Source organism: Ursus arctos, unplaced genomic scaffold (assembly GCF_023065955.2).
Source record: "Ursus arctos isolate Adak ecotype North America unplaced genomic scaffold, UrsArc2.0 scaffold_1, whole genome shotgun sequence".
Lineage (NCBI taxonomy): Eukaryota > Metazoa > Chordata > Mammalia > Carnivora > Ursidae > Ursus > Ursus arctos.
In genome coordinates, this window is record NW_026622763.1 from 55,549,667 (window position 1) to 55,574,251 (window position 24,585).

Here is a 24,585-nt window from a genome sequence, read left to right on the forward strand (position 1 = left end):
TGAGCCTCGGTATTTTCTTCTTGGAGCAGAAGACCTAGTGCGTGAGCATATTTTCCATCTCTGCTGGTCTCGTGTCTGCTAATAGTCCATGGGGCAAGACAAGTCACCCAGCCACGCGCCACATCGGGGGAGTAGGAAAGTACACTCCCCCATGAAGGTACCTCGGAGGGGCAGGCGTTGGAGGTGGGAGTATTTGCTGACCCATCATTGAACCCACCACATACCAAATCCAGATTATAGGACCAATAAACATGCCATCAGGATGGAGTCAAGCCTGAGACAGTCTGCTCTAGGAGGTTTACGTGAAAGAATACATGTCTCATACTGTACAAATATTTCACAACAAAGCACTACCAATTGGCTTCTTGGTCAGCTCCCAGCTGATCCTGTTTGAAACAGTCAGGACTTGCCCAGTGAGGGACCCGGGTTTCCAGAACCAAGGCAGCCTGGTCTTTAAAGAAATCACTCCTTTTTCTCTGACTTGTATTCCATGCTGTTGGAGTTGCCTAGGCTCCAGAACCTTCCGTATACTTTCTTTCTTCCAATCTCACCCCATTTCCAGCTCTCCTGCCATCTGAACAGACTTCTTTCCATGTCTCAGACTACTTCTGGGGAAGTCTGGGATGGCTTTGCAAACTCAAAAGAAGAAGAAACAGAGATCCTTTGCTAATGCCCTTTTCTTCTTCCAGCCCAAACAACATGTGTGTGTGTGTGTGTGTATTTACAGCATGTGTGTGACAGACCACGCTCCTATCGCTGGTGATGCAGCAGAAGTTAAACACGCAGAAATGGCAGCCACACGCATAGCACCTGCCCCTCCCTGCAGGGCAGGAAAGTTACAGCACTATCCTGGCCCCCCCCACCCCCACCTCTATTGTCCTGCGCTGCCTTTGGTCTAGTCCCGTGCAAGTCTCTCCCACAGGGGCAATGACATAGTGGTTAGTCACATGTTTAATCTTTCAGAGTCAATATTTGCAGAAAACACGAGCCCAGCAGGATACTGCCTTGGAGTTGTTGATTAATCCCTTTCTAAAGCTTCCCTTCTTTAAATTTCCTTTTTATTTTCAGTTCATCATTAGTTTTGTAATGGGCTGCATGCCTGTTTGTGTCACTACATCATCTTATTGCCCCAAAGCCTGTCGAGGATTATGGTGAGCCACAATTTGGGATCAAGTCAAAGAGACCTCCTCCTTTGCAGTCTGGTCCGTAATCAGTAAGGATGATAAGAATGACTTAACCCAGTGCCTTTGGGAAACAGGGACCAGCCGTAGGCGCCTGAGGAGAAGCAACGTGGGACCGATAGCATCCCCAACCTAGATAACGGGGCTGTTGTCACCTGTTTAGAAAGCTGAAACACCACCATGAAGTGAATAGTTCCTCGATACCCATTACACATGCCAAGCAAAGGAGGCACATGGACAGATGAAGAGACAAGAAAGAGTCGCACTGTGAATCGGTGGGAGCCCTGAGTGACCTTTAGGAGTCTCTGCTTCTCAGGACATTGAAATCCTCTCTCAAGACTGGACACCACGAATCCTTCACTATGCAAATCCCTTTCAGATGGCTTTCAGATAGGAGCAGTGAAATTGAGAAAATATCAGGAAAGTTGTTCTGTAAGAGGAAGGCGAGCCATTTTCAGTCCCCTGATAACTTTCCATTCCTCCTTTCTAGAAGGTTTAGACAAATTTTCATCACAAATCCTCTGGGCCATTGGTTTTCCATCCCATCTGCTACAACATGAGATAGAGAATTTTCATTGTTGTGTGTCTGTCTGTATGATTGCTTGTGTAGCCTATAGACCTCAGAGAAATGTAACACTGATTTACTTCAGATATTAAGACTTGGCTCTATTTTATATTTATTTCCAAAAATGTAAAGTCTGAGCGTCTTAGCTTGGAATCATTAAGTGCCAAGAAATTAGTCTACTAAAGTGGCTCATAGAACTTGAAACAAGTATAGTTTCTCACAAAGCTGAAAAAAAGAACTTTTTAGTCAAGGCCATTCAGCCAAGCTCATGTGAAATGAAAATTCCATTAAATTTTCTAAAACCTTTTTGCTGGGCAAGAGGTAAAAATAAATTTAGAAACCCATGAAGAAACCTAAAAGTCATTTAGACAGGCTTCTCTGGGCAAAGGCCTTCAGTGGGTCTCTGCACATTACCGAAAGTCAAAACATCTAATGTCCATTTACTCTTGAATCTTCTTTATTCCCCACCCAGAGCTCAGTCGGCCTGTTTCTAATTCCTCTGTGCCAGCATATCTGTTAATGTCCCAAGTGGCTTCCCTTACAGCCGCGTGATCATCTGTGTATTATTAACTAACCGCAAATTAAAGTCATTACTTGGTGCTTAATTTTATGTAACATTTCTTTGTAATGTGTACAAAAGAAATTTGTTTTTACAGGAGTTTGGTAAATAGCATGTGCCGTGATTAATTAGAGAATTTAATGGGTCTGTTGATCCGAAATTAAATTCAGTGCAACAATTTTCTTTGAAAATAATTTTTTAAATGACATTTCAAGGTGTGTGAGCTTTTAAAAAAATTAAACATCTTGCACTGATGGTCCTTATGCCCCACTGCAGATCTATTTGTTGGACTTTTCCTGCTAAGGGACTCATTTTTATGTTTCTCAAATCTATAGGTATCTAAAGAACAGCAACATTCAAATAGCTATTTTAAATCATTTTTGGACCAAGGTAGGGTGTAAATGAGCAAACTAACAAGCAAATTCCTAAATACTTCGAGGTTCAGTCACCATTCAGTGTAGTTCACTGCCCTCCAGCTCTTGTGCTCTTCCTCTTCTTTAGACACACCAAATGCATTCCTGCCTCAGTGCCTTTGCACGTGTTCCTTCTGCCTTGACATCTCTCTGCCTGAGTCTTCATGTAGCTCAAATCCTAGGGACAGGGTGCCTGGCTGGCTCAGTCAGTGGAGCGAGCGACTCTTGATCTTGGGGTTGTGAGTCTGAGCCTCACGCTGGGTGGAGAGATTATTTAAAAATAAAACCTTAAAAAAAAAATCTTAGGGACTTCTCTGACCATCCAAGCTGAGGAAGTTCCCTGCCCCAGTCCCTACCACATCACTATAATAAGTCTCTCTCTGACATTATCTGGCTTTTATTTGTTCACTGCTTTTCCTCTGTCTCCTCCTAAGAAGATAAGATCCTTAAGAGCAAAAGGTTGTCTACCTTAACCTCCCTGTATCTCCAACACCTAGAACAATGCCTGGCACATGAATCAGTGCTTCATACATCTTTATGACATGAACAGATGAATGTCATTGCTCTCATAAACCCCTATAAAGAGCCATGCTCCTGACTGAGAGAGAGCATAATTGGCTGTAAAAGTTTTCTTGAAGAAACAGAAAGAGAAATTCAGTGTTTGTTGGCTAGGCATGAGATGCACTGGAAAGAAATGAATAATTAAAATGTGAACAAATTAAAAGCTGGGAAGGACAGGAATAAAGGTTGTCACTAACTGCTTAGCTTGCACAAGCATCAAGTACCGACCAAGAAGTGAAACTCTGGATTTGTCCGCACTGTCTATCTTTGTAAGCCCAATAAGCAGTTTGCACTGTTCCCATTAAAAAAATTAGTCAGGCCACTGTCTTTGCTCATAATAAACAAAAAGACCTGACGTTTCTTTCAATTTTCTTATATTTAAAGCACGATTCTGAAGGTTGAGACGATGTTTCGCAGTACGGGGATACGAGGAAGAAGAGGCTGCAGGAATGTAACAGAGTCCTGGCCCAGAATAAAAACTAAGAGATATAAATTTCCATGCTCAGAGTCACACTATATTCATGTTTTACACTTAAAATACACTGAAGTCTCTTTCCCAAGACTCCTGTGCCTTTTAAAGCTCTTCTACAACTCAACATGCAGTCTGTATCAAACTAATAATAATAATAATAATAATAATAATAATAATAATAATACTGGCCTAGCAGTATGAATAAGATTTTATTTCCCAATTATGAGTGGGGTCTGGAAAATGTTTATTTTCTGATTATCTGAATGTGCTTAGAGTGAATGGAAATCTAGGTGGCTCAGTGTGCAATGAGTTAGAATTTTCTTATGTTCAAATCCCATCTCTGCCATTTACTAACTGTAAACTTTGGCAAGATATTTAATTTCTCTGAGTCTCAGTTTTCTCATCTGCAAAATGGGCCTGATATAACTCATGTGTATTACATGTAAAACATTTGTTTTCATGTAATCATATGTGTCAGTCATTTTACTTATTACTTTTAAGTTTTAAGTTATAATTTAGCTTTATCCCCCTGCTAGGTTGTAGAGTAATTCACCCAGATTTACTATTGATTCAGTAATCATATTGTGGTTGTTTTGGTATTGGGGGTGTTCTGAAACTATTGTGTTTGAAGTCTGAGAGAAAGCAAAAATGTTTATATATTGGTGTCATTGAGAACTGGGACTTTCAGCTTGGGTGAGAGCAGACACAAATGTAAGATCAATCAGATTAAGTGAAAATTCTCTAGTTCTGCAAATAAATCTGAGGTAGCAATTCTGATTCATAATGTGTTTTATGTTTAAAAAGGACTCATTTTCTAGTTCTGCCCCCTAGAAAGGCCTCTAAATGATGGCTAACCCAATGGCAGTGAGCACCCCGGAACCTTAATTGTGTCTCTAAATACTATTCCCCACCAAAGGAACCAAGCCGCTTGGAAAGATGGCTGATTCCAGGACTAACGAACTTCCAGGAAGTTCATTAAGTGAGTCTGGAATATGCTGTCACACGAGAAAGCAAGGAAGCTATGAAAAACTACTGGGGTTCTGCCCAAAGGATTTGAGTACCAGCTTAGAGAGGATCCAGCCGGTCAAAGAGTGGAGCGTCAGTAGGCTGATAAATACAATGGGTTGAAACATAACAAGTATATTCAAATTCGTAAGTTCAGTATGATAGCAAAAAATTAGACTCCCCTTTACAGGATGCTAGGGAACAAATTCATAGTGCTAAAACCAAAACAAAACTAACAAAAATACCTGGTCTCAGAGTAACCAGAGAGTCAAGGGGAATTTTCTCTTTATAGAAGTTTTCCAGCTAACAAATGAATAAAGACTAATAGAATCAGGATATCACCATTTTGTGACCTCCTAATGAATTAGTGGATCTGAGCAATGACCACCAATGGCTGCGCAGATCACCAAAGAGAGACAATCAGACATTATGTACCTCCTAATAGAAGTACAAAACACTGTATAAGAAATATCCTCGACAAAATAATTGAACCTGAATCTTATCAAGCCTCTAGATCTAACTGCCAATTTAGAGCTTACGATGACAGAGTAATACAATAAATAGGGACATAGTCAGCAAAATCCAAACTGTTGGAAACTCCAAGACAAACAGTCAGTTTCTTCAACAATAACAACAATAAAAATTGCAAGGGGGGAAAAAGGAGAGAGAGAGATGATAGGGAGATATATATTTTTTGACATATAAATGTATTTATTTGATCATATTTTAATATGATCATACCCAAGGCAGGCTAGATTCACATCCATTTTTAAAAATAAGATCCCTGTAAACAGACTGAAATTCAGAGCTACTAGTTTTCTTCAGAAACTTCTGAAGACGGAACATTAGCAGCCTAGAAGCCTTTTCCCTCCCCTCTAGGCTCTCCCGCACTTGGGATGGGGGGTAAGAGGTTGGTGAAAATTGACACTAAATAAATAGCATATGGTTGAGCTTGCCCAACTTTCTACCCCCCCCTTAAGCACCAGGGTGACTTGGCTTATTCTCGAACTAAAGTCATAGAGTAAGCAAGTAGGCTAATCAAACAGAGAACAGAGGGAAGTTTCCATTGAAGATAATTTCCAAAGGTAGGAATGGATGAACTCAGAGCTTAATTGCTCAGTCCTTTCTTTTGCTACCCAGAGTGAGGTGTACTATCAGTGGTGCTCAGATCCTTGGTTCATTGAGACATCGGTGTAATGCTCTCAGTTCCTTTGATTAAAATGTGTTGGAAAAGCCATCTCTGGGTAGGGAAGAGAAGTTAGTTTATTACAATGATGGTACTATACAAGGAAAATCAAAACAGCAAACACCAGGCAGTGTCCTTTTCCTCTTGAACTTCAATGATCAGCTTCACAGTCTAAGCAAACTCAATTGGGAGAGCAGATGGTGAGGTCAGAAAAATGAGGAAAACTTTATCCAGATCTGTGGACGACCCTAATCTTCTTGGATTACCAGCATCCTTACTCAAGATAGTTATGGTGGATTGAAGGGTTAAGACTCCATTTTTTGACCAGTGCAGTAAAATGGCATACATAGCTGATCCTTTTGAGGTATACCATAGACACTGTGTTCTTTTCCCTTTGCACCCTCCATGGTTTAGGTGCAGAGAAATCCTCCCCATTGATGCTCAACCACTTTCCAGCAGCAAGAAGCCTTTCTTAGAAGGTGGAAACAATTGGTCCATCTTTAGTTGGTTCAACATTGAGAAGATAGTTGCCTCCCAAAACTACTGTCTAAACCATTTCTGAAATTTTTTCAGATTCACCTGCAATGTCAGGCAAGGCCCTGTCACAATGATAATCCCAGGATGCCTTGCAGATGGTGGTGCATATCTCTCACTTGTGATCTAGTGACCTCCCTGGCTTGAATTTGTCTTGACAGTTGTAGTATCATCCATGGTAACAGGAATATTTTCAACCCCGTAGGTCATTTCCCTTCGTCCTTGACGGAGCTATCACTGAAGCACCAAGAAAGAATATTTGTAGAGTTCCAATAAGTATCAGGACATTCTCATTCTCCATCAGATCAGCAGGTCAGGCCCCTGTTAACAAGGTCAAATAGCTCTGGCATTGTTTTCACACTGACAAAATGCTGTGTTTTGAAGCCATTTTTCTTATTGAGTAGATACTGCATGGAGCCATTCTAAGAGTAAGTGAAAGACTCTATAGCATATGTTCCTCTTCCGGACGGCTGTTCCCAACTCATCAACTCAGTAGAACACGATGGGGATGGGGTCCCAGGTCCTCAGAGTTCTGGCTCCAAGACTAGGACTTGTTCAATTGGTGAAGGCTTTGTGATACTTTGTGGTCTTGACTACGTACTGGCTCCATGGCCTGGATGAGTTCAGCCCACTTGTGGGGGTAGAAGAGTTACAAGGGGAACTGTGGCCCCAAGTTGGAGTAGCTACAGCCAGCCTGGTAGTTGTCATGCCTGACCCTCTAGTCCTGGGGCGGCTCCTCGCCCATCCAGTGCATGCATACCACTCACCACCCCAGGCCAGCTTTGAGAACAAGCCCCTGGGGCACTAACCCCCCCCAAAACTGCCTTGCCCAACCGATCCAGAGTAAAGACTCGGCCACTTCAGGCTGTAGTGTTTCCCGGCCCACACGGAACCCCCGGACCCCCCTGGCCTCAACACCTGTCAATTAAGAGAGACTTTTAATTCATCAATCCTAATGAGTGAACCTCGTACGGAACCTGACCCAAGAGAAGCAAATGCTTTGTTATGTTCTGTTTTGTTCAAAGGGAAACAGGATCAGTATGGTGTTCCTAGTAGGAAATCTGGAAGAATGGAGAGCCTTGGGGTAGAGAGGTTGGGAAGAGCGGGAGTGCAGGCCAAGGAGGCAAATGTGGGACCTCCTCGCTGCCATACTCATCTCAACCTCATTTAGCTCTCGTCTCTAATTGGCCCTTCAGCAAAATGTTTTGGTTTAAGTAGAATCTTAGAATACGGATCCAGAAAAAGACCAGCTCTATTAAACCATGCCCTCCACTTCAACTAGAAATAAAACAGGAGAAAAAGGAGACATATCTCCAAATTCAATTCTATCTTCAGTTATGCTTTATAGAGAACTTATGTCATTCACAAAAGAGATGTAGTTTCCCCAGGGGAGACAGCAGGTGTACATTTTCTCTCAAGGTTATTTAATTGTTGTCAGGAAGACATATGATTAACAAAACCAAATGCTAGAAATATGAAGTATAGACAATTTTAAAGTTGTTTATATAGTTGATTACAGTATATCATACAATGTGTTTATATGCCATAAACCTGCCTATCACAAACTGTTTCCACACCTGTGCATCTGCATTAAACAGCCCACCGCTTAGCTGCGCATAAATCCCCTGCTGAGAGAATGGCCAGCACCCAGCAGAACCCAGCTTCCCCTAACGGCCTCTCAGTCACCTTCTCCACACCAGCTTCGCACCGGTGAAGCTGAGGCCTAAGGCTTACTGACCTGTAGCGTCCTCTGCTGCTGTGAGAGCCCTCTGAGCTCCATGAAAGGAGACCAGCCTGAAAATGACAGGCCTTTGGGGGTTCCTCACTGTCCTTTATGACATTGCTATTCAAAACAGGGCCTGCTGTTGTAATCTTGGTTACTGTTCAGAGATGAGACAAGCACAGAATCGAGAGAAAGCATTTAAAATGCTGAGAGCCATTTGGCAGGATGAGTTTATGTCTGTTGAATCTAATAAAAAATGGGACTTGAATTTTGTGTGTATTGGTTTTTTATTCCATTTTAAGTTATTTTTATTGCCCCTTCCAAAATATCAGCCTGTGACAGATTGGAAATAAAAAAAAAACAAAAAACTTGTCTTTCACTATACATAATTTGAAAAGCACTGCCTTAGAGAGATGGCCCCCACACATGCCACATCCCAAAGCTTCCCCTTGACACTCTGATAGTTCCCAAGAGGCAGCCAATGGCAAAATGTGGACCTAGAAAGATCGTCTTCCCAAAGAGTCAAAGGGTCACTCGTAGGTGAGAAGCAAACATGTAATCTGCACAGGTGTTAAGTCCACACCGGGGGTTAGTAGATCTCATGAAACCAGCCCAGCTGACCCCTGGTCACAGTACAACCCTTAGTCTTTCCAACAGTAACGGCGTCGTAATGGTGGTCGTAGAAACAGCAGCCGTCAGGACTTACATGGGACTTACTGTGGTGCAGCTACTGTCCTACGTGTACTTGATGACAAGTGGTTCCTCTCTGTGCAGTGACACATAGCACGTGTACACTGGGAACCGTGGCATCACACCGTTTACAGTGATTCCTTATATGGCCCTGAGAATTTGCTAATGACTGACCCCTCGTTCAGGTATTTCAAGACATCATGCCAAATTATACTAGAGACACTTATTGAAGAATAGAAAAATAACCCCCAGGAAATAAGAGTTTCGTGTTCAGATACTGGTCATAGAGCTCAGCTGGAAAAAAAAATTTTAACACAGAAACAGCATTCAATCTTGGAAAATATGGGGATAGTTTGAACTACGGTTTTATTTTGTTGTTGTTGCACTTGGATATTCTCGGGCAGGAAACAGATTCACAAAGGCAAGGACAACAACACAACAAAACTTGCTTCACAGTACAGAAAGGTTATCTAGTACTAAGTCTTTCATTTACTAGTTTTCTAGTTTCAGATAGGTTGTAGACTGAGGCACAGTTCAGATATTTCTGTACTCCTTGCCCCGTATCGAGGTTTAATAAATGTTCCAATTTTACAAAGTCTGTATTTTACAAACAGAATCTATTTGCCCTTGAAGAATGAGCCTTCTTAGACTTGGTGTCAGGGCAGATGTATTCTGCCCTCTCCTGTGGTCGCTGCCACATCCAAAGCTACCTCACTGCTGTCGGCAGCCAAATTCCCTACTTGGCTTTGGAGTGGTCAAAATAACTTAATCACACACGGATTTTCTGTACATCCTTGTAGGGAGGGATCAACGAGTTCACCCTAAGGAAATCTAAGTAGGGGAAACATAAGCTTCTCCCTCATGTTTCCATGGCCTTTGTCTTTCCTTGGGTTCTGGGAACAATGCGAGGCTCCATTTTGTGGGGTTAATGGATGTTCCCAAACCACATGAGCAGGCATGGAGATCTTTCCTCCCAACTGACTAAAATCTCTTCTTCTTGCCACCAGTTTAAAGCCTAAATGGTAATGCTAAAGCCCAATCAATTAATATTCATTGGAAGCCCATAACATTCCAGAGCCATGATTCCTGCCCCTAATTAACCATGGATCTCAAGACACTCTTCTCCACATTAACTCTTTGTGCCCTTCAAGATGAGGTCATGGGTGTAGGCATCCTCCTGAAAGTAGAGAAGAGAAAGAGTGAGCCTTGAAGGCAACTCGGTGAAAGACACAAGGTGAATTAGTGAAAAGACAAGAAGAAAAGGGTATCTGTTACGTAGTGGGGATGTTTCCAGGAGTGGATGTCCCCACTTGTGTCTTTGTGTTATTTCTTATGTCTCTGTAGTAACAAGAAGTAGGGTGGTTCCTAATAAAATGCCTTCAAAAAATTGTTGGGGTGCCTGGTTGGTTCAGGTGGTGAACAAGTGACTCTTAATCGTGGGCCATGAGTTCAAGTCCTGCATTGGGTGTAAAGATTACTTAAAAAAATAAAGCATTTAAAAAAACTGCCATTTTACCTTCCCAACAAATAATGAGAAAGATATTAATATGTCCACTTTATAGATAAGGACACCAAAACTCAGGAAGAATAAGTCTTTGTCCCCATGGTCATACATATTGGAGCAGAGCCAGGACCTTAACTGAAGTTCTTTGCCTTTAAGCTAAGTGGTCTTTTACCATCACAGCTACCTTTATGGTCTTTTCCTGGATTTAACATATCCCAAACTGAATTCCCAATTATTCCTCCAAATCTTTCTTCTATCAATGTCTGTATAAGTCTGGGAGTCATCTTTTGACACCTTATTCTCTCTTACTTTCCCAAATCCAACCTATCACCAAATTATGGCAATTTCACATCCAAACACTCCTCTTGCTACTTCTAGCTCCACCACGTGGTTCAAGCACTCCGGTCACTCACTTATTTGTTAAATGCATGTCAAAGTAGAATGTGTCCCATTAAGAATGTTATCAGGAAGACAGAGTAGTTGGGACATGAGCTAGATTTCCTTTTAAAAATGAGATTTTGAGGGGGGCTTGGGTGACTCAGTTGGTTAAGCATCTGACTCTTGATTTTGGCTCAGGTTGTGGTCTCAGGGTCATGGGATCGAGCCCCGAGCTGGGCTCTGTGCTCAGTGGGGAGTCTGCTTTTCTCCCTCTCCCTCTACCCCTCCCTCCCACTCAAGCACAATAAATAAATAGATAGATAGATAGATAGATAGATAGATAGATAGATAGATAGATAAATATTTTTAAAAAGAGGTTTCTTCAAAAGAAAATAAGGAAGTATTTCCTTGGTTACATTAAGTCACATAATTACAGAAACTAATGACCGACAAGGTTCTTAAAATTCATTTGAAAAGACTTTTCTATATGGACAAAATTATACATGGATTTTGAAATTTGAAACTGAAATAATACTAATAAATTTGTGCCCCTCAAAAAAAAAAAAAAGAAGGAAAAATTACGTTTGTGGGTCATCACATTTGCTGGGATATATTGGGAAGTATTAGTTGTAGTCATGGTCATATCTTTTTTTTAAATATTTTATTTATTTATTTTTAGAGAGAGAGAAAGCATGCATGAGCAGGGGTGGGAAGGAACAGAGGGGGCAGGGCAAAGGGGGAGAGAATCTGAAGCCAACTCCACGCTAAGCACCGAGCGGAGCCACAGATGGAGGCAGGGCTGGATCTCACCACCGGGAGATCACGACGGGAGCTAAAACCAAGAGTTAGATGCTTAACACACTGAGCCACCCAGGCACCCCTGTCATGGACATATCTTAAGTTTGTATTTTAACTTTTCTAAATGCAACTGCAATCCTTTCAGGAACAAATCAGAGTTTCAATTAAATGCATTATGATTTAATAACAAAAGAAACTAATGCTTTAGACGATCTAGTTTTTCTTTCACAATCAGACTCTGAGAGCTGGGCAAACAAACGTTCTTATAATTTTACAGATTGAAAAAACGAAGGTACACAGAAGCAAAGTGACTTGCCCAGGGTCACACGACAAGACTAGGATCTGGAATACCCACATCCATTTAGGTGTTCCTTTCCCGTAGGCTCTGCTAGCCTTTCTGATGCAGTCTGTCCTCATATTTTAATGCTAAGATGACCCAAAGAATAAAAGCAATCTAGGAAATTCAGAGATTCAGCAGAAGTCTGTGGCACATACACTGTGGCCCAGATACCACAGTTCTTCTGTTGTTATTGTTCTAGACACAGTGTGTGTGCTCCAGAAAATCAAAAGCAAAGACCTCTGTCAGAAATTTTCTTAGAGGACAAGAGTATTAAAAATAACTATAGCTACAATGATTTGGTAGTGAACACACAATATAAAAAGAGGTAAACTGTGACATCAGAAATGTAAAAGGGCAGAGTTTTTGTATGCAATCCAAGTTAGGTTGTTAATGTAAAATAGACTGTTATATCTACAGAACGTTTTATGTAAGCCGCATGATAATCACCACACAAAAACCTCCAGTACATTCACAAAAGATGAAGAGAAGGGAATCAAAGCAGTCCACTATGCAAAATCATCAGTTCACAAAGGAAGGCAGCAAGGGAGGAAGAAAGAACAAAGGGACTAAAAAGCGGCCAGAAAATAGTAAGATAGCATTAGTAAGTCCTTACCTATCAATAAGTGTTCTAATATAAATGGATTAAGTTTTCCAATCAAAAGGCACAGAGTAGTTGGATGGATGAAAAAAACAAGATCCAACTATATGCTGCCTGTAAGAGACGATGTTCATACCACCCAGAGTCATCTATAAATTCAATGCAATCTCTACCAAAATTCTATTGGCATTTTTCAAGAAATAGAAAAAACAGTCCTAAAATTCATGTGAAACCATAAAAGATCCTGAATGCCCAAAGTGATGTTGAGAACAAAGAACAAAGCTGAAGGCATCACACTTCCTGATTTCAAACTAGATTACAAAACTTTAGTAATCAAAACAGTATGGTACTTGTGAAAAAGACAGACATATAGATCAATGGAATAGAAAAGAGCCAGAAATAAACGCCTGCATATTTTGTCAACTGATATTTGACAAGGGAGCTAAGAATACTCTATGAAAGGACAGTCTCTTTAATAAATGGTGCTGGGAAAACTAAGATAACCACATGCAGGAGAATGAAACTGGGCCCCTATCTTATACCATACACAAAGATTAACTCAAAATGAATAAAGACTTAAACAGAAGAATTGAAACCATAAAACTCCTAGAGGAAAGCACAGGGGAAAACCTCCTTGACATTGGTCATGGCAATAATTTCTTGGATATGACACCACAAGTACAAGCAACAAATGCAAAACTTAAAACTGGGACTACATCAAACTAAAAAGCTTCTGCACAGCAAGAGAAACAGCCAACAAGATGAAAAGGCAACCTATAAAATGGGAGAAAAGATCTGCAAATCATATATCTGATAAGGGGTTAAAATCCAGAAGATATAAAGAACTCATACAATTCAATAACAAAACAAAACAAAAATCCAATTTAAAATGGGCAGAGGAAATGAATAAGATATTTTTCCAAAGAAGATATACAAACAGCCAATAGACACATGAAAAGATGCTCAATATCACTAATCATCAAGGAAATGCAAATCGAAACTACAAGGACCTATCACCTCACACCTGTAGATTGCTATCATCAAACAGACGAGAAATAACAAGTGTCGGTGAGGATGTGGGAAAAAGGGAACCTTTGTGCACTGTTGGTGGGAATGTAAAGGAATACAGCCACTATGGAAAACAGTATAGAGGTTTCTCAAAAATTTAAAAATAGAACTACATATGATCCATCAATCCCACTGCAGGATATATATTCAAAGGAAATGAAAATAGGGTCTCAAAAAGATATCTGCACTCCCATGTCAACTGCAGCATTATCCACAATAGTCAAGACATGAGAACAACCTAAGTGTCCGACAAAGTATGAATGGATAAAGATGCGGTGTGTATATATACATAATATATACCATATACAATGGAATATTATTCAGCTAAGAGAAAGGAAGAAATCCTGCCTTTGCAAAAACATGGATGCACCTTGAAGGCATTATCCTAAGTGAAATAAGTCAAACAGAGAAAGAGAAAGACAAATACTGTACGGTATCACTTACATGCGGAATCTTTAAAAAAAAAAAAAAGTCATAGACACAGGGAGTAGAATGGTGGTTACCAGGGGCTGGGGCGTGGGGAAATAGAAAGATGTTGGGCAAGGGGTACAAACTTGCAGTTACAAGATGAATAAGGTTGGGAGGATCTAATGTTCAGCCTGGTGATTATAGTTAACCATACTGTAGTATATACTTGAAAGCTGCTTCGAGAGTAGATCTTACAGGCTGTCACCACAGAAGAAACATGGCAATTACGTGAAGTGATGGAGGTGTTCGCTAATGCTCGCGTGGCGGTCATTTCCCAACAGAAGTATCTCAAACCAACACGTCGCACACCTTAAGCTCATACAATCTTATATGTCAATTATATCTCAATAAAGCTGGGGAAAAGATCTTTTCTTTATCAGTAAAACGACAATTCTACAGGGAAAAACTCACTATGACATATTTCTACAATACTTTCTTACACGCTGGTTCTTTTTGCACCAGATACAAATGCTTCGCGAAGTGACTGTTAATGCTACCGATCCCCTCCCTTCAACATATCTTTTCAAAATATTGTTTTTTCTTATGGTTCCTCTTGGAGTCAGAAGCCATATATTCTAAAGAAATTTAAGAAGCAGTCTAAAGAAGTTTTTTAAATATACTGTTCTATAAAGGTTGGATCGGGTCACTACAAAATAGAATCTTTTTTTTGTCAGCTCTTTGTAGCCTACGCGAAGTATTTCTCTTCTCCCCATGTCCATGTTGTTGAAAAATTTTCCATGAGCTTCCCAAAAGCTGGGTTTTCATGCTAAAGTACACTCCTAGAAGTGCAAAGATAATAAGTAAAAAAGAATCTGTCAGTGACGTAGATGAAAATGAATGTTAGAGCAATTCCCGGGCAGCAGAGAAAGGCTCCAATGTTTACACAATCCCAGCGTGCATGCGTGGCTTCTTCCCCATTTCCCTGCTACACCTCACCTGGCTTTGCTCAAGACCTCAAATGCAGTGAAGTCTAGGCAGCACCTAATATTTATTCACGCCATTGTCAAGAGCATCTGTGCAGTTCTTGCCAAGGTCTGTCGTTGAATGTGTTTATCCAGCTGCATGGCAAAAACATAATACACAGTCATCATTTTACTCAGTCACCTACTCAATATTTTCTTCTATGATTAAATTAACTCATAAATATTACACTTTTAATGCCAGAAAGCCATGGCTCATCCAGCCAGTTGAATACTTGTTTGTCCATTTTCTGGGCATGCAGTCATTGCATTATAGAGTTTGAACTAATGAAAAGCATTGCATTTACTTAACATGCACAATAAACAGATCAGGATCCTTCCATGAGCTCCTCTGTTATTCAGCGCAAGGTCGAAGAAGAAATTTTGTAAGAAGCACTGAAGAACTATAGGTAGGGGCTGTGTTGGAAATGGTTTGGCTGTGTATGTGCAAATCTTCTCTGATTGCTCGATGCAAAGGACAGAAATGGCGGCTCTCTTTGCAACTGGCACAATGTCTTGCTCGACCAAGGAGGATTTCAAATAAACACATACACCATGGTCTCACTTGTATTCAATTCATTACCAGACTGTGCTCATGAACCCTGTAGGCGCTTGCCATGTACTGTGACATTTTGAAACTTCTCTCTCTAAACATCCACACACGGTCCGGTTGTTTAAAGCAGCTGACAGAAGGCCTTACACACTCACCTTCACAGTGAAAGGACTGCAGCTTAAGGACAAGTCTGCCCTTGCTGTCCCAGACTAGCCCTGCTGACAGCGACGCAGTATGCATCTACACAGATACCCGGCACTGGATGCAAGAGCCACTTACCCCAGGTCCCTTCTCAAATCACCTTCTGAATGAAATATTTATAGCTGGCACTGCAGGGCACTTAGCTTTTCTAGAATTAGATCCAAATTTGCACTATCATTCTGCGAATAGCCTTGGTTAGCAATTGCTCATAATGTCAATGCTTTTGGAAACTTTTTACAGTCATTTTATTGTTTTTATTTCAAAAATAAAACTTAAAGGAGCTTGAAAAGTAGGTTTTTAGATGATCACACAATGGCCAGATTTCAGTGGTTTCAGTTCTGTGCATTTTACTTTACGCGCACCTACTGAAATTAACCAAAATTAATCCATGTTTGAACAAAGACCGTGGGTACAAATGAGCCCTAACTTCCTAGACTCCTCGGTGCAGTGCACTAGCTGAAGCGTTTGGAATGCATTGGCCCTGGGAGGCGAAGAAGTTATAGCAAACAACATATGGGCTTTAAAACGGGAACTATCCAAAACAGAACAAGAAAGCTATTTTCACTCTACTCGTTCCTTTTTTTTCCTCCAGAAGATGAATTATTTCTAATCACATTTTATTTTCATCTTTAGAGCTGGATCCCAAAAGCGCCAGGTCAGTTTCAAACTGCTGGTGAGTTTGCAGCCCCGTCCAATGATTACCTAATGCAGTTGTGTCATCTGCTTTCCTTGTTGCGTGAAAACACACTAAGGAAATGTGTAAGTGCACTGAATTGTTCCCAACTCTTTTATTCACCTTTCAGCATGCTAGTTCCTTCCCTTGGCATTGATATCATTATGCATTTGTCAAAGATAGACTGTCACTTGAGGGCCTCTATTATGTGCAAGAATTGGCAGCAAATTTTGCCACTGGGATTTGCTTATATCCTCTGTATGTTATTGTACTTCTTTGGCATTCAGTAAATTCCATACACCCACTTCTTTGATGTTCATTCCAGCCCCTAAATGTGGAAACAATGACTGAAAGTTTGGATCAAAGCATCCCGTCGATGGCAAGCAACACAGCTCTCTGCTAGTTCACTAAAACATAGAGTATCCCCCCGCCCCCACCACCCCAACACACACACACAAATCTAGACCAATAGTCCTCTAAGAACAGCTCTGGCTTCCCCAGTGCAAAGGCACTGGAGGAAGTTAAAGAAAACTCCAAGGTTTTAAGAAGAAGAAAGAGATTAAACAAGACAGTGAAATTGAAGCTCATGATCATTTTTAACCATAGAGAAAGCTAAGTACTGTTCCAATTGGTCCACCTGTTTGGTTTTTTTCTCCCCTGCCACTGGTCTAGTCCAGTCTAGCATTTCTACTGAGCCAGGCTTATTCCAGGTTTGGGAAAGTCTCTAGATCTCATTTCTGTATAATGTCAGCTACACTTAGATGGCTCAGATTTTTTAAAATAACTTTTTAAAAGAAGGATTAAAGGGCCCATGAATTAAGGAATTATAAAAGTAATTGACAAAGAAAACCAGAACTACCAAAATTTCAGTGGGTTACTTCTGCAAACTAAAATTAGCTGTCTGGAACACATTTTCAGTGTTTGCTTTTGCTTTACTCCTGGGATGCCAGTGTAAATAATTACTTCATTCAATTTATTTCACAGGTCAACTTTGACTCATAAAAGCATTAAAGCAGGTAACCCCTTAGGGATGTTGGTAAGACAGATGAGCAAATAGATATGAAACTGTTGTAAGCTCTTTGGGGGGGGGGTGGGCAAGACACTTTATAAATCCAGGATATTTTATGGTTGTGTTTTCACTTCATTCCATTTGGTATCCAGAATGTGTTAGTTATAATTAATATACAATGTTGGGAACTATTATAAAAGTACCATACTCCTTTTAAATATAGTGAAGAAGATAATTGTGTTTGGGGGAATCTCATCCTGTATAAATTAGAAGAATTCCCAGTAGAGTGCCATAACTGAGAATCGGGCTGACCGCACTGAATGGAGAAGAGAGCCGTCTTAGCATGGTAGCCGGTGCTCAATCAAAAGGTAGAGCGCCAAGGAGGTAACATGACAGCCCTTAAAATATCAGTTTCAGATTGCCTAAGTGGGAAGTTTTTATGGCCAGATGTATGCAACAGTGACATCCAGCGGTTGTAGAGATAATTACATGTATCTCTTTTTAAAATATAAAATGTTCTATATTATAACCAAATACTCTGTATTGTCAAATGTTGCCTGGCCACAGCGTAAGTCAGTAGTAATACAGGCTAAATTGCCAGTGCAGCTAAATTTACTGTTTATTCACTGAGAAGTTTCCAAAGTCTGTTGTTCCATTATTATTATTTTCTTGCTGTTTAATTTTACTAAAATTAGAGAGGGTCTACTCTCCAAGGGTCTCTCTGACCCTCCTAAGCACACTTAGCTATTTTTGCAAACATAAATGAGACTTCGTGCTACTGCAAACCCAGCAAAAATGGAAGCTACGCTTGACTCCCCTGATAAAATACTCCAGGGAAGGCATGTGTGACCCTGAATATTTTCATTGTTGTAGAATTGCTCTAAGAAATTCATTAAGACTTTTTCCAAGTAGTTGATGAAGAAGAGAAAGAAGGAGAGGAAAGAGAAGAAAAGGAAAGGAAAATAAAGGAGAGAAGAGAGAACGGAAGGGAGGGAAGGAGGGGAGGAAGGTAGGAAGGAAGGAAAGAAGGAAGGAAGACAAGCAAGAAAAAGAGGAAGGAGAGAGAAGAAAGAGCAGGACTACCCACTGATCTGTAATAAGTTTTGGTGATAGGCCCACTAATGTGATAATATATCTAAAGAGGGAATTCAAAGAGCTATTCTCCTCCCTAAAATTTTTTCATTTTAAATTGCATTCTTTCAACTAGCACCCAACTAAGATAAATAACAACAACAACAACAACAACAATAATGTTCATTTAAAAAAGTCCAAGAAGAGCCACTGCTGCTTGGAAGTACCTAGACCACTGCCACGTATAAGAAGATGCTTAAAAAGCACCCCCTCCGCCATGTTGGGAAAGAACTTGAAAGAAGCCTCTTGGGTCACCTGAGCCTATAAATCATGTACGTCCAGGGCAATGCTGAGCACATCAGATAACTGCTAACCAACGTCCCAGGCAGCGCTCCTTCAGAGAGACCGTCACCTTGTGGCAAGCTGTTTCTTAATCTTAGATTCCCTTCTGTTAGGCTTTTTCTCTTCAACTGCCTGCCTCTTTAAAGTCCTCAAGATGGGAAGAACTTAAAGGTGCCCTCTTTCACTTCTGCTTTGTTATCTACCCAACTCTAGCAAGAAAATCAAGACATAACTCCATAAAAAGTGCCAACTGCTCTTTAGCTAACCAACCCCCGTTGTGCCCAAATGGCAGAGAAGAAAGAACATCATAGAAACTCTGCTGCATTGAAGGAGCATGTGTGTGTGAAGCCTGTGATCTGCATTAAGCAAAGAGCGCTAGGACAAAGGGATGGGGATGGTCTCTGCAAGAAAAGTCTGGGAAATGATTCCCATTTGTGTCAGTGAGAGTTAGGGGAGATGTGCATTGAAACAGAGCAGGGAGCCACGTCTGTTTGCTTTTCCAAGGCCTTTGAACTGCAAGCTGGCCTATCCAGATTCTGAAAAAAGAATGCCATGCTCCTATCACTGCACTCAAGGTACCTTCCCTTGGAGATTCCTCTGCCCTGTTGCTTCTCCCAGAAACTTTCACAGCAGGGCTCCGGGGCGAACACACCGGGAATGAGTATGTCCAGGTCTCATCTCTCCTTGGAGTTCTGCAAGAATTTGGCTAGGCCATCTCTTATCTTGTGCACCTTGGAAGCCTGGTTCAATGATTTCTAGAGTCAAGTCCGGGGTCCCTTTAGAGCGAAGGCAGAACTTTCCCGTAGCATGTGGGGCTTCCTACACCAAGACTGCTTGAGCCACCGCATTACCAGCTCCTGCCAGTCCGAGGAGCAAGAGGCTGGCATGAGGAATCAATTTCCTTCTTTTCTCCCTAAAGAAAAAACCTGCCTTGCAAAGCTTTCTTCAGTGTTTCAGTACAAAAAAAAAAAAAAAAAAAAAGCAGTTGCACGACATGCATACCCTTTCCTCACTTACAGCTTTGGGTATAGTTTTACTGCAGTATATAATTTAATAATCCATTTAATTTCTTTAGAGAGATGTTTTATATATATATATATATACAGGTGGCATTTGGATGGAATCACATGCCATAAACCTGTCTGCTCCTATCCGGCTTCAGAATATAGAAGAAGGATCTGTTTTACAGACATTCCAGAATTTTTACATGGTCAATTGGCTGGTTTTGTATTCTGGAACATATCAGAGCGTCTGCAGGAAAATATATATATAAATTCTATAAAATGGTGGCAGGATTTCTGATTTACTGATAGTGCTGGTTTGAATTTTCACAAAAATATTTAGCCATAGAACAATGTATTAGGCGTATTCTTAAAGGTAAATAACTGCAGCCAATAAAAGTTCGGCCTATAAAGGGTCCCATCTTCTACTAGTTTTCTGCACCAAGAATTACTACCAGTATAATCATGGCTCCCTGCACACTAATATTTCCTCTGATACAGTATGATCAATGTTGTGGAAAAACATTTATTATATTTCTTCTAGCTACTTAAAGGCATTACTGAATTATGGGCATCGCAAAACGAATCCACTGTGCATTTTTTCTTTATGTGACGTTTTTACAATCTTCATTTTCTGCTTTGCAGCCACTGAGCTATAGAGATCCACACTTTGTCCCTCTTACAACTGCCACTGGGGCCACCCTCTCCTTTCTGCTTTATTACATCTGAAATGCACTTCATATGATAACATTCCTTTTCATTCTGTGCCGGACTCTTATTTGAAAGGAAGAAGTTATGAAAGAAATTAAACAATCAGTGTTATTAATAATAGTTCTTAATTTCCTTACTTAACAAAGGTTATGAAGTTTAGACTGAGAAAAGGACAAGGGGAGGAGATGGTATTTCACAGAATCATTTCAGAAGAGCCGATGGACTCAGAATGGGTGTGGGGTTTGCAGTTTTGACATTTAACAATTTTATTAACATCTTTGCTTATTATGCACCTTAATCCTCAGGATCTGCAGCTGGGAGAGACTGTCCAGCTAACAGCCCGTGTCTCGGGCCCTGCCAGGGGATGAATCAATTAGCAGGAGAAGCAATGATGCAAATGCTCCGGGGTCACTCGGGATGCTGTTTGCCTTTTTGATAGAGAAAGCACGCCATAAATAACATCACACCTCAGGAAATCATTCCGGGAGGCCCAGATGCAGGCTCGGCTGCTGCCGGGGACGGAAGGAATCATTTGCTCATTGTGTGTATTTCCCCCATCTCAGTCAATGGAGGATCTGTAGTAAAATCAAAGTATTTAAAAGGAGGACAGTATGTGGTAACGGAGGCATGTTTAGTAATTTTTTTAGTACCAGAACCTGTGATTTATGACCCAGAGTTACAGCCAACTTTATTACAAAAATGACTTCACCCATAATAACCTTATTCAGGGCTCTCTGGAGAATGATGCAGTACCCGACAGCATTATAATCCAGCAAATATTCACAAACTATTCCCACCTCTACCCCAGGGGCAGGCTTCCCTCTTCACCCTCTGGGAGAAGTTGCCTCCCAAGAAAGACTCTGTGCTCCTTCTGTGGGGATCTGCCTGGATCGGGGTTTTATAATAAGCCCAGGACAGAAAGCTGCCTCCTGGGTCTCGGCCACACCTTCCCCAACCTTCTGCCCTGAGGATTAATGAACAGAACACACCCACTCACCCTTCATTTCCCTCCCCCCCACACAGAGCCTTCCTAGCTCCCTGCACCCAGTCCACTTTTCCAGAGCTCTGATCCCCACCACCTGAGATGGGCTCACTGCAGCTCCCCCCCCCCCCGCCACCTCCCCACCATTCCAATTGCCATGGTAACCACCAGCTGCACTAAAACCGCTGGGGCTGGGTGTCCAAGCAGGGTCCCCTGGGCGTACTGGGATCTAGGAACTGGCCCTCCATCTTATTAAACTCTGGTGTCAGTTCCTAGCAATTGTTTTAAATTTACACCCTCAGAGTGGCTTAGTGGGATTACATGTCCATTTGCATTAAAACAGGTTTCTGTCATTAAACTGCCATACAATAAGCTTCCTTGGGACAAATTAATGAGCTCTAAATATCATCAAGTAGAAGTTCACTTCACCAAGAGGGCCACCAAGGGGGACAGAAGGAAGTGGCTGCTCAGAAATCCTAGCCCAAGAGAAATATAAGTGCCAACTGAAGAAGGAGTCTTGTCCTGCTTCTTGGCTGTGAGATAAATGGTTCTGATTTAGGGCTGATCTGGGAGAGCTGGTGACATTCTCCCTGTTCACCAAAATCCCACAGTTCACCATCTATTCCTTATTCCAAATATGCCTTACCCTAGACCGTGGCTGCTGAAATTTGCTGATGGACCGTCAGCCCCTTTACTCTGTGACGTGTCTCAGTCTGTTGTCTGTCTGTCCTTGAGGAACTTGTGTGCGTCCAAGCTGGCTGGGACAACACGCACACGGCACGGCACCACCTGTAGCTGGACTGAATGCTCCCTGACTCTGAAATGCCTGGATGGTTGTTACAGGACTGTCCCCACGTCCGTCAGGGACCCGGAACCCAGGGCACTAGTCCTGATTAGGAGCACCTTACTCTGGTCATCTAGAAGCAGAATAGGAACAGGGAACAGTTTTTAAGACTGGATTATCCCTGCTCACAAGGACTGCCAACACTTGCCCTTACAAATACAGATACGTGTCTAAGTAGACATTTTTCATCAAAAACAAGTAAATCAATCTCCAAACTCTCTTTTATGGAAAGGAGTAAGACTGGCTGCTAGACAGACTTCCTGATCCACATAAGCTGTGATCTCATTTCTGTGCAGTCTTAACAGGGGACAGTAATGTATGATTGAGACACTGCTATATTTAGGAATGACAAGATGGGCATTATTAATAGCTTAATTGACATTAAGGCAATTACCCCTACCCTTATTACAGTTTGTTGAATTACACAGAAAATATTGGCTGAGGCCTTTTTCTCCCTAGAGCTACCCAAGGATACAGCATTTTATTTCATGCCAGATCCCAGCTTTGACATTAGATACTTAGCCATAGAATGATTCCAGTAAATCATTATAAATGCATTATAATAAAGATGTTATGAGCTATCAGATATTAACCCCCAACCCCTAAAGAGAGATAAATAGTCCAGTTGCATGATTCCCACTTTTGTTTCATAAGAAATAAGCTTTTGCAAAGAGCAACTGACTAATGAATTATAAAATGGTGTGTTGAGCTCAGATAATTAAACAATGCATTTTAGTGTCTAGTGCAGGCTGAACACTAAATCATACACAAATAAAAAGGGAAAAACCTAACCCCCAAGCCCAACTCCTATTTTCAAATAACATTAGAGGTTGGTCTATAGTCCAGAAATGCTTCAATTCTTTTCTTATCTGATTAGAAGGGCATATCAAGTGTAAGATCAAGACACGAGTAGGTAAACTAAACCAATAGTCAGAACAAGAATTCTGGAGGTGCTAATTTCAGATAAGTCCACGAGGTGATTTTAATGGAGATTTTACATGGAGATAACTTTTGTTCCCAAAGTGTTTACTGGGGCAAAAGTCTAGAAGAGTCTTGAAGTTTCCAAGTTTCCTTCTACTTTTGTGTTTTGTCTGAACTCAGGGTAAAACATATGCGAGGGGTGTTAAAAACTGTGGTTTTGACCTTGTAGTAGAAAACAAATGGGAGATGGGAGAGGTGGAGAGGTTGGTTTGTTTGGGTTGTCACCACCATCCTCAGGTGTCACCATCCCTGGCAGGGCTCCATCTAGTGGTCAACCTTGGATCACCAAGAAGTTTTAGCCTCCGGTGGCCCCTACTTGGGACTGGTTTGCTATTGGCGGCTGTTTCCGGCATGTCTTGAATTTGCCCCAAGATTTGAGACTGCTCTTAAGCACATCCTGAGTATGTGTTTTAGTCTTCTGGCCTCTCAAAGACGTGGTGACTGCCTCAAGGCAGTCTTCTGGTTCTTGGTCAAACAGCACGCCACTAATGACCACGTAGCCAAAATTAGAGATGGCCTTGGACTCCATGTAGGCAATGACCACCTGTGCTGGTGTGGGGCTTCCCTGGAACACCAGGTACACCCTGTTCCATTCAGCCATTCCTCTCCTGTGCTCCAGTGCAGCCGGACCATACAGCCCAGTCCTTGCTCCATTTCTTCAGGCAGCTCCAGTGTTGTCCACGGCAACTGACTTCACCTTTCCTACCCAGAGGGTTGTGTGAACATTCAATGAGATCAGTTCTATGAAGATCTATCTATGTAAAGCACCTATCAGAGAGTAAGCTCACAATTAAATGCTGACTATTTTTAGTTTATTTCATTTAGTTATCTTGTATTTTTCATCTCCTGTGCCCTCACATCCCAGGGTCCAGCACAGTACTTTGCTTAAGGTGCAAGCTCCATACGTGCTTGCTATCCTGAACAATACTGACAGTAACAAGTACTAGTAAGAGTTAACATTTTCTGACCACTTGATATGAGCCAGCCACTATGCTAAGTATCATCACCTCACTCAATTCTTTCAACAAGACTGTGTGACAAGTACTATTTTCATCCACGTTTTATGGGAAACTAAAGTTTAAAGACGTTATATAACTTGCTCAAGGTCACACAAGCTCGTAAGTGGGCAACCAAGATGTAAACCCAGAATCAGCCTAGATTTGGAGTCTCAGCTCCCTGCCGCTGTGTCGGGCTGATTTCATCATCTTTCTTCTC

The 24,585-nt window shown here is 41.3% G+C and overlaps 1 pseudogene; it reads right to left on the reverse strand.

Annotated features, from left to right (window-relative positions):
* Positions 1-6,113: 6,113 nt before the first annotated feature.
* Positions 6,114-23,971, reverse strand: LOC113248963 (tissue alpha-L-fucosidase-like; annotated as a pseudogene).
* Positions 23,972-24,585: the final 614 nt, after the last annotated feature.